Here is a 12225-nt window from a genome sequence, read left to right as displayed (position 1 = left end):
ATATTAATAAAAGGTTTAGCATATAAATATTGTTAACCATAGAGGGTGGGGCAAAAGTAAGTTTACAGTTGCAAGTACAGGAAACACAGAGTTTATTTGTGTGTTTTTATTTATTAATTATTGTATTATTTTCCATATGAACAATTGTAAACATATTTTTCCCCATCCTGTATATTTTCCTATTCTGGACAACATTTTTATATGAAATAATAAAAATACGGTAACCTATTATTTAATTAGTGAATTATGTGATTATTTTTAAAATATGCCTTTTCAAATAAAACTGTTTATACATTGAAATAATACTATTCTAATCAATACTATAATTTCACAGATTATCCTTGTTTTATATGCAATGTAAGCAAGTTACACACTTTCAGTTCCTAGGTTTTCTAAATTTGATAAAATTAAAAGGGACATTTTTAGGTCACTTTTTTCATAACAGTAAATGCTATATAACAAAATATAATGATTTTTTTTTACTTTTGTTTAGAGTATTATAGTTAAATTCAAGGTGAGTAAATAAAGTGTATGTTTTAAGAAAAGATATATAGGTAAGTCAGTGAGATTCATCAACACTCTTTCTTATAAATGTTTAACTAGCACAACCATTTATACTTGAGTAGATTAATGCAAATAACTTTCTAGTGCAGGGCTTAATAATCAGAGTTGCCTATAAAATTTGCTGTTTCTCAAGAAGCTTAAAGCCAGTATACTAAATTTGTGCATATCTGAAAGCAAATGTTTTGATCAAAGACACTATTTTAATAGTTACATATACATAGGTGTATGCTTAAAGCTTCAAATGCTTTCAGAGCTAAAATGCATTTATAGGCAGCCTAAAGATACTGTTTTATTCAGTGATTCTGTTTGCAGAATAAATTGTGGGATTTGTGGATGAATAAGGGGGGGAGTAGGAAAGGACACTTTTTTACTCCAGTTGAAGGAACTTATATACAGAGCCCAGAAATTTATTTATACTTTGCGTAAAAAGGGGCATTTCCTGTAGAATCATCACATTTGACAATCATGCAACAAGACCCTAGTGACTGTTCTGGACCTTCTGTATTTTCTTTTCCAGATGATATCATTTAGCACGAACCTGTGGGTTCTTCCTCAACCCTAGAATTTACAGACAATCCAGGAAGCAAGTCAGTCTTATGTCAGTTACTAGAGGCTCGGTGCATGAAATTTGTGCATATGGGGGTTGGGTTGTGTGTCCCTCAGCCCAGCCTGCACCCTCTCGAATCTGGGACCCCTCAGGGGATGTCTGACTGCCAGTTTAGGCCCAATCCCTGTGAGATCCCTGTGGGATTGGGCCTAAACAGGCAGTCAGACATCCCTCTCACAATCCAGGACTGCTGGCTCCCAACTGCTCACCTGCTTGCCTGCCTGATTACCCCCTAACCACTCCCCTGCCAACCTGATAGATGCCTAACTACTCTCCTGCCTACCCGATTACCCCTAACTGCCCTCCCCTGTATTCCTGGTTGCCCCCAACTGCCCTCCCCTGCAAGTCTGGTCCCCCCCAACTGCCCTCCTCTGCCAGCCCAGTCACCCCTAACTGCCCTTCCCTGCAGGCCTGATCACCTACAACTTCCCTCCCCTGTTGGCCATCTTTGACCACATGGGGGTGGCCATCTGGTGTGTTGGAGTGGTGGTCAAGTTGCATATTACCTCTTTATTAAATAGGAGAAGGGTACGTTGATCATGAACCCTCTTTTTCAGAGCTGAAATCTGCTATTCTCAGCTAAATACACTTTGGTTTGCTTCTCTTTTTGAGCATGATTTTTTGGGGGGAGGGGTGAGGCAGGAGGCTGATAGCCCTTTTGGTACATAACCCTACCTTTCCAGAAATTAGAAGCTTTTTCCCAAACACCAGCTTCCATTGTCAGATCTCCCTAATTCTACCTGCTTGTAAGTCTGGCCCTTAAACTCACCTGGTGATAAATTCCATTTCAATGTTCAGCCTTTCTGGGATTCTTTATTTTATCTTTTATGAAACCCTGGTCCAAATTTTTGAAACTTTATATACCACAATAATTTTTATCACCAAACAAAACAGTAATTATAAGACCAGAATAACAAGAGAATTTGAACAATTTGACCAGCCATAGTTTGTCAGAACATGACACATTTATTGAAAACATCTCAAATGACTCATCATCATAAAATCATTGACTCCTTTGAAAGCATTGTGGTCCTTGAATATACATTGTCATATTGCAATATTCCATATTACAACTATAAAGTGATGTTTCCTCTAGTTATATATGATATCTTCTGGGTTTAGCATATGTTAGACAAACAAATAAGGATTCTTCAGCATATATTGCATATCTAATGAGTGCTGATCGTCATATTAGACACTGAGCAAATTAAAAAATACAAAAAATATAAGGCCCTTTCAAGAGTTTTTAAAGATAGTGGTAAATGTGTATTAGCCCACTGGAGAGCCTCAATGTAAGCACATAGAAAATACAGAGATAGATATTCTGATGAAATATAAATAACTACTCAATATGACAGAGTTGAAAACTCATGAAGGCTGAAAATCTAAAGGACCCAGAAGTGGTTGTGTGATATTTTATTAGGCAACCTTTATAAAATGTTTTTTGCTACCAGGGGCTAGGGGAGTTGTTAGTCACCAAAAGTCGGCATGGGTTAAAAAAGATTTAAAAAAAAAATTGTTTCCAAAGTTCTTTCTTGGAAAGTTCACAGGAATAATTTTATGTTAAGAGTGGTCTTGCCCTAGTCTGTGTGGTATCAAAAATACATGAGGAGCTTTATGCTGAGTGACATGTCACATCAGAACCTATTACTGGCTTTGAGAGTGATTTAGGATTAGCAAGGATATTGTAAAGTAAGAAATTATACAAGTAATCATTAGTCAAGCATAGCTCTAGTGTGACAGAAACTAGATAGCAAGATGCACTGGATATTTTAACTACATTTATAACTGGAAACCAAAATATTGATAGAGAATAAACCAGAATGAATGATGGGAGAAGAGTGTTTCATAATGGCATAAGTAGTTTCCTCTGAGGAAATGTTACAGGAAATTGTTTTTGCCACATATCTGAATCTTGTTTTATCAGTAATAGATTCATTTTCATATGCACGCTTACCTATTTTTGAGACCATCAAACTCAATCTGAGAAGCTTAAGAGCTCCTTTAGAGACACCGTGCTTTTCAAATGAGATCCTTTCACGGCGGGAAAGTAAAAAATGCAGCTGGGCACAGCTATTCCTTAGCTTAGCCAGATGACAGAGTGACTCTAAGGCCTTCGGCACACCCGAGGCTCTCGGGCTTTCCTCCAGGAGTGCCAGCTTGCTGTGTACCTCTCTTCACAATCGTTGGCATAGTTTAAATTGTTAAAATACTAGAATTTTACTAGACTATCTAAGATTGAACATAATTAAATTCCACAGGGAATTGTTTGAATATTTACAGGTAAATCATTAGTTAATTAATGAATGCTCTTATTGTAGTATTTGCCAATTTCCTCCATGGTCAACTTTACACTATCAACAGTATGATAACTGGTTTAAAAATTTCTAGAAAATTTAACACTGGTACTCATGACCACAGTGCAGACCACTAATAAGCAATATTTTAATCTAATAAATATGAGAGAAAACATATTTATCATATAGTGTTTTAAAACTGTAACAAGTGCCATGAAGATCAAATATGCTGTCATTACTTCCTCAGTTTAATAAACAAATGTCTAAAGGTATAGTTTTCCAGCTGAGAGTTCCTAGTAAAATGATTATGGTGCAGCTAATCAGGACTGTGTCCCCTTCACAGCCCCATCCACTGCGCCAGTGATTTCTAAGAAAAAATGCCCAGCTCTGGCTCAAGCTTTATAAGATGGCCACCTCCTGGCTTACAAATGAACTTTTAACTGGCTATGTTCTCACACAGTGGAATGCAAATAAAACCTAATTCAACCCTCCCAAAACCCTTCTAAATAGAAAATAAAATCTCGATTTTACAGATGAAGAAACTGAAGCTCAGGAGGTCAAATAATGCTCCTAAGATCATGCATGCAGTCATAGTTCAGTTAGTTCCCAGACTTTTCTCTTTTTATTGTATTTCTTTTGATTAAAGTTATATATTGATTTCTGGTCCCAGCAACATAGTGGGATGGATGAAAAACGACTGTTTTCTATTACAATATGTTGCCTCTTACCCTCTTCTATCAAAAGTAGTAAATTTCTGCCAAAAATGGAAATGAGACTTTCATGAAGACTCATATCCCCTGCCTATGTGGCTCAGCAGTTGAGAGTAGATCCAGGAACCAAGAGGTCCCTGGTCTGATTCCTGGTCAGGGCACATGCCGGGGTTGCAAGCTCAATCCCCATTAGGGGGCATGTACGAGGCAGCCAATCCACGATGTTCCTCTCTCATCGATGTTTCTATCTCTCCATCCCGCTCCCTTCCTCTCTCACTAATAACCAATAAAAACTTTTAAAAAGACTCCTATGAAAGATTTTATTCTACTTAGAGTAACATTGATGGCCCTCTGTGTTATAGCAAAACTAAACTACTGATTGGAAATCAAGATACTGAAGAAAGTAAACATAATCTGTTTAATACAGTTATTTATTTTTCTATTATGTAAAATATTTTACCCTTCTTATAAAAAGCAAGTTGTGCTATGTACTTACAAAAATAGTTTTATATTTATACTAGAGGCCCGGTACATAAAATTCGTGCATGGGGGAGGGGGTGGGGGTGTGTGTCCCTCAGCCCAGCCTGCACTCTTTCCAATCTGGGACCCCTTGAGGGATGTCCAACTGCCCATTTAGGCTCGATCCCAGTGGGCCTAACACACATTTGGACATCCCTCTCACAATCCAGGACTGCTGGCTCCCAACCACTCCCCTGCCAGCCTGATTGATGCCTAACTGCTCCTCTGCTGGCCTGATTGCCCCTAACTGCCCTCCTCTGCAGGCGTGGTTGCCCCCAACTGCCTTCCCCTGCTGGCCCAGTCACCCTTAACTGCCCTCCCCTGCTGGCCTGGTTACCTCCAACTGCCCCCCCACCCCCCTGCAGGCCTGGTCGCTTCCAACTGCACTCTTCTGCTGGCCCAGTCACCCCTAACTTCCCTCCCTTGCCAGCCCAGTTGCTCCCAACTGCCCTCCCCTGCAGGCCTGGTCCCCCCAACTGCCCTCCCCTGCTGGCCATCTTGTGGCATCCATCTTTGACCCCATGGGGGTGGTCATCTTGTGTTGGAGTGATGGTCAATTTGCATATCACTCTTTTATTAGATAGGATAATTTTATAAGTATTGTAAAATTTGTGAAGAAATTCATTATAAAGTACTATCCTAAACATAATGCATAAGTTAATTAAAATGATTTAAGAAAGAATAAAATAACTACAAATTAAACTTACAATGTAAGATTGAGTTGGGAGAAAGCAACACTTACTCTTATAGATATTTGCTACTAGCTCCCTAGAACCTTGCTATTCAAACTTTAATGCACATCCAAATCACCTCTGGATCATATTAAAATGCAGATTCCATTCCAGTAAAAAATAAAATAAGTAGTAGTGTTCAAAAGAAAATTATCCATGAATATGAAAAGAGGGCTTAAAGCCATAGCAGGTATCCTGCAAAGTGATGTTACATAAATAAAGATAATATTGAAACAGACATTTTTTTATTGATTATTGGAGAGAGAGGAAGGGTGAGGGATAGAGAGATAGAATCATCAGTGAGAGAAGAAAATTATGGATTGGCTGCCTCAGACATGCCCCCTACTGGGTATTGAGCCTGAAACCCAGGCATGTGCACTAGGGTGAAGGGATCAACTCTCACTGCCCAAAGAAGAACCAATATGGTTTGGTCTGTTCAAACACAGAAGGTAAATTTGTATCCTATTTATCCAGAAAAAAGATAAAAAGAGAAGGAAATATTTGCATCTGCTTAGATCTTTGGCTAAAGGAAAAGATAGACTCATAACTATATCAAAGAACAAGCCTTTTGTTATACTCTAACATTGAATCCAGGTTTTATTAACCATGTTGCTTGTCTGCTGAGTGAAGAAAATAATCATTTAATTATGGACCTGTGAAAATCATAAGATACCAGAGAAATGCAGATAAAAACCAATTCTGTAAAACAATTTGGCCATCTAAAGTACACAAGTCCCCAAGAAAAATTTAAAACTCTTAATGAAAATTAACAATAAACCCCAAAATGAAATGATGCTCCCAAAGTATCAGACATATCAAAGAACAGAATTTAATACTCTAAGAAGTTAATGATAGTAGAACAACCAGTGAGAAAGAAATTAGTTCTTAATTGCTTACATATAATATGAACTATAATGTGAAATAGTACAAATAGATTTAAAAAATAAACAAATAGAATTTCTAGCAATGAATGTGTGTGTAATAAAACTGACACACTGAATAAATTGATTTTATAGATAAAGAGAAACTTGAAATAGAAGACAGACTTCAGTGATCACAAAATGTCTACCACGCATAAAGCTCTACACTTGTTGGGGGTATAAAAGGAGCACATCAAACAGTCACAATTTAAAAGATGTTTGCTAGCTATCTAACTTAAGTCAACATGATAACTAATGACAACTCTACTCATTCTGCATTCCTCCTAAAACATAATTTCTAATGACTCAGTATCTTCTCCAATAATGTAGCATAATTCAGAAAGACTCAAATGCCCTTTTGTACATCAGTACTTTTATAAAAAATTTTTCAAGGACAATTTTCCTTTGAACACCAGAGTGCATGAGATCTTTTTGGAGGTATTTGTAAGCAATTCTTGCCTTGATTGTTATAATTAATTCTTTGGTTTTATTTGGAGAATTACATGTGACATTTAAGTAGAGTACCTAATATGGGGGTTGCCCATAGTCAGAAATCAATAATATAGTGATGTTTTGTTATTTTTAATTTTGTAAACAAAATCTAAAATGTATTACAAAAGGTGAACTCATTAAGTTTATTAAGAAATTTCCATTACAATAAAATGTACCCTACAACAGAATTTAAGTGATAGATGTACATTAAAACTCCATGATATACAGTTCTATCTACCATGGAGCATATTAATATTCTTATAGTGTAGCTATTGTCTCCTTTCTCCTATTCCAAAACTTGTCATTGTAGCAGCTCATTGTCTTACCAAGATCTCTTTCTACAATGTTTTCTTTAAATTTATAGGTACTATTCATGTCTATAAAAACTAATTGCTACTTCCTTTTGATCTTATTAAAATATATTAAAATCCTAATTTTAGAGATTAATTTAGAGTCGATTTCTATTTCTGCATAGCAAATTACCAAAAATTTAGTGGCTTAAAACAATGAATATTTATCACCCCACAATTCTGCAGGTCTAAAGTTTGCTCTCAGCATGACTAGGTTTTTAGCTCTGGGTTTTGCAAAGCTAAAACAAATATTTAGATCAGGTTGCATTCTTTGGAGTCCAGAGTTTTCTGGCAAGCTCATGTGGATGCATCATGTGACAGCAGGATTAAGGTCCCATTTTCTTGCTGGCTGTTAGCTGCTGTCTCTCTCAGCTCCTAAAAAATATCTGCTTTCTTGTCAAGTGGTCTCCATCTTCGAAGCCAGAAACAGAGACTTTCCCTTATGAGTCTAATCTTCCAAGCCAAGAAGAACCCTGTCCTTTCTAAGGACTTACAAGATTTAGTTAGGTCACAAGATAAACTTATTTCTCAGGTCACCTGGTTTTGGAATCTTGATTACAGTTGCAAAATCCTTTCATAGCAGCACATAGATTAGTACTTAAAGAGGGAGAAGGTGTGTATACATTAAGGCATGGGAATTACAGGGAGCATCTTAGAATTCTACCAACCACCACAATTAAAAAAACTTATGCTCAGAAAAAAGTAATGTGCCAAGGGTTATAGGATTAGTGATTAACTAGGAGAGTGTTCAAGTCTATATAATTTCATTGATGCAATCTCACTGTAATACATTCTCCCTTTTCCATTATCTTCTAATGTTCCTCAGTTACTTAAGGAACTTATTTGAGTACATGTTTTTCCTCTCTCCTTCCCACACATAGTTTTCTTTTACTCCTTCCTCTCTCTACCCCATAGATTTTTCAGTTATGTCCTTATTAATTATTTATTCAACACATATACTAAATAAATATAGTTAAATATAAATACATACATACATACATACATACATACATACATACATACATAAACAAACAAACAAATAAATAAATACTGCTTACTCCTTCTGCCCTTGAGAGAATTAAGGGTGCACCAACAAAAATGGAAGCAGGAAATTTTCACAATAACATAGGCAAAATATTGATGATTACTTGGGATGATATGAGTGGTGATGAGATGTGATTTGATTCTTGATTTACAAGTAGATTGGCTGTGGTATGTGAGATGAAGAAAGAAGTCAAAAAAGATAACCAAGTTTTTGGTATGAGCATCTGTTAGAATATAGATGCTATGTACAAAGTCAGGAAGACTGAGGGATGGGTAGATTTTGAAAGTGAGTTATGTGAAGAATTAAACATTTTGAATAGCTTAATTTTGAAGCTCCTAAAATCTCAATTGTCTAATAAGTAGTTGCATACTTGAGTCTCACCATAAGGAAAGAGAGCAGGTTTGAGTTGAAAATATAAACTTGGGTTTTGGTACAGTCAAAATATGATAAGCCCCAAAATAGTTTGGATAAGGTAAAAAAGAAAATTTAAAAAGAGAGCATGAGGATCCTTGAATTTATTCCTGAGTTGCTCCAACATTTAGCAGTTAGAAAGACCAGCACTTTTCAGCAAAGTGAAGTGAATTAGGGGAAGGCTCAAGAGGCAGAGGCTCAAAGACCAAGTGAACAACACATATCAAGGAAGAAGGAATGAACAACTATTAAAAATGCTACTTACAGATGGATTAAAATAGGTCCTGAGAAGTGATAGCTAAATGTGATAATGTGGTTGTTATTGGGAGAGCAATGTTGGTAACGTAATGGGACCCAAACGGATTCATGAGAAAATGGGAAATCATGAATTGGAAACAATTAACATAGAAAACTCTTTTGAGTTTTACTATAAGCAAAACTGAGAAATTAGATGGGGATAATTGCTTAAAAGAGAAGTCAGAGAACAACTTCCTTTCTGACAACTGGAATTATTATAGCATCTATGTATACTGACGGGACTGAGATAATGGAAGGACAACTCAATGATAATGGAGAAGAAATACTTTCAGAAATTATTTCTTGAGTGTAGAGTGGATGTGATCCATTGCAAGAGGAGTAACCACCCTGATAGGACCACAGACCTCATACAAGGAGGGAAGCCAAAGTATATAGGAGGGAGCCGAGTGGGAGATCATGATGGATTTCTCTTCTGATTGCATTTTTTTCAGAGATATAAAAAAGCAAAGTCATCTTAATGCTTCTTTTTGTGAGCAGCATAACAAAGGCAAGCGCATTAGCTGAGAATGAGAAATTGAGATGAGGTTTTGAATTTAAAATAATGCTAGTAGCATCACTGTGAGTGTTAGATGATGTGGGATGCCTGAGGATGTTAAGTGCCCTGTGGTGACCAACCTAAACAGAGACAATGAGTTTGATGATATTAATCCTGATGATGGATTAGGAACATTTTTGTGGGTGTGACTGTGAATATCTGTGGAGATAGAGTAGATGGCAGAGTCTCACCAGGAAACTCAAGCTTTGAGAGATTCCATTTCAGGAATTCTGAGAGGCATTGTCACTATGGTTGTTCTTATTGAAGCTGGAAAATTACCAAATATCAATCTCCAACTCTCTCTCTACCCCTCCCTTTCTCTCTCTCACTTGTGAGCCAGATAATTATTAAACTGAAATCTAAGCATGAGGAGTAGTCCTTATACTAATAAAGCAAACTATTCCTTTTAACATATTGTCAGACATCCCAAAAAAGTATATTAGCAATTTTAACCCCCTTTAAAATGTGTTCAAAGGTGCCTTCCGAAATTTATGTAACATTTTTTTGTTCACCTCCTTTTACTATTCTATTTCCAGAAGCAAAATTCATAATTATAAAAAATGTATTAAATAATTATTAAGAATTCAGTTTAAGGTTTTTTATTCATATTCATTAATTTCCAGTGTTGCAATAACAACTCATACTAATTCTGTTGCAAATATGAAATATAAATAAATTATAGATAGAAATGGTTTGTGTAGATTTTAGACTTAAATAGGCCAGAGAATTTAACTACCATGTTTCTAACAAACTATCTATAACTAAACTTTTCACAATGGTCATCTACATAAAGTGTCCTCTTGCCTATCTGCATGTTTGTGTGTGTGTACATATATATATATATTTGTGTGTATATGTATATGACTAAATTATGTCTCCCCAAAGTTCATATGTTGAAGCCCCAATCCTCAGTTTGAAGATAGGGCTTTTAGGGAGGTAACAAATAGGAAATGAGGTCATAGAGGTGGGACCCTAATCTGATGGAAGGCACCAAAGGTGTTTCTCTTCCCATGGGTGTACTGATTAAAGGCTATGTGAGGGTATAGTAAGCTGGAGGCCATCTACAAACTGGGAAGAGATGCCTCACCAGAAACAAAACTGATGGTACCATGACCTTGGACTTATTTTGTTATGGCATCGCTAGCACACAAATATATATATACTAGAGGCCTGTTGCAGGAAGATTCCTGCAAGAATAAGGCTTCCTGCGGGTGGAGCAAAGCAGAGAAGGGAGCGAAACCCCCTGAGGCGGGCTTTGCTCCCGCTCCCAGCCACTGGTGCTGGGTTTGCCCTCCCACTCCCAGCTGCTGAGGCTGGGTTTGCCCTCCCACTCCCAGCTGCTGAGGCTGGGTTTGCCCTCCCGCTCCCAGCTGCTGAGGCTGGGTTTGCCCTCCCGCTCCCAGCTGCTGTGGCTGGGTTTCCCCTCCCGCTCCCAGCTGCTGCGGCTGGGTTTCCCCTCCCGCTCCCAGCTGCTGCGGCTGGGTTTGCCCTCCCGCTCCCAGCTGCTGAGGCTGGGTTTGCCCTCCCGCTCCCAGCTGCTGAGGCTGGGTTTCCCCTCCCGCTCCCAGCTGCTGCGGCTGGGTTTGCCCTCCTGCTCCCAGCTGCTGAGGCTGGGTTTGCCCTCCCGCTCCCAGCAGCTGCAGCTGGGTTTCCCCGCCCGCCTCCCGCCTCCGCAGCCTTGGCCCCGTTCCTGCCTCCACCGCCTCTACTTTGCTCCCTTCTGTAGTGCTTTGCTTCCAGGTTGTCTTCAGTCTTAGTTCCCAGCCGGGATATGCAAATTAACCGCCATCTTGGTTGGGGTAATTTGCATATAGCTGCTCAGATTGGCTGGTGGGAGTGGCTTAAGGTGTAGCGAAGGTATGGTCAATTTGCATGTTTGTCTTGTATTATTGTAGATACACACACACGCACACATGCACACACTTAAACAAATCCTATGCGCAAAAATTTTTCTTACACTTACACAAACATTAAAACATAATAATATAATGCATAATACACAATATATACATACTAACACATATTAGCAGATACAGTACATGTATGCATATATGTGTAGATGTATATTTGTGTTTGTAAGTACAAGAAAAAAATTAGAGCATAATATTTAGAGCTAGAACTCTAAAATATAAAAATTTAGGTTGTTTAAATTATTCTAGTTATGCTGCAACATAAATGGAATTTCAATACTTAATTTAGAGTAAGTGAAATTATTTTGTATTGCAAGAGGCAGATGATACAATAAATATGATACCTGATATCTATAAAATCTATGATAAACTGTTTCACTGCAAGAAATAAGATATTTTCTAAAGATATATTTAGATACATTCCTTAAAAAACATTAACTAGTGTTTGTCTTTCCTCAATGTTTTTGCCAAAAGTAAATACCCATGCATAGACTTCTAGTAACTTAGAAATGCAGAGGGTTTCAGCAGCCATTACTCTAATATTTAAGGAGGAAACAATTCTTTGATATGATAATTTGATTATTATTTTATTGCTAAGTAATAATATAATTACACTACCTCCTCTAGAATAATCTGGGGACACAGAAAAACTTATCTTTACCAAAGTGAATGTGGAAACATGGGGAAATGCTGTGTGTGGAGCCTTGTAGATCAAATGACATATCATAGTTACAGAGCAATTTCCTAGTTTTGCTGTAGAATTATACAGTGAGAAAAAGATTCACATTACTCCTTAAAATAACATGCAAACACTTT

Source organism: Myotis nattereri (genome assembly GCF_964212035.1).
Source record: "Myotis nattereri genome assembly, chromosome: 3".
In the NCBI taxonomy this organism is placed as follows: Eukaryota; Metazoa; Chordata; class Mammalia; order Chiroptera; family Vespertilionidae; genus Myotis; species Myotis nattereri.
This window is presented reverse-complemented; position numbering follows the sequence as displayed.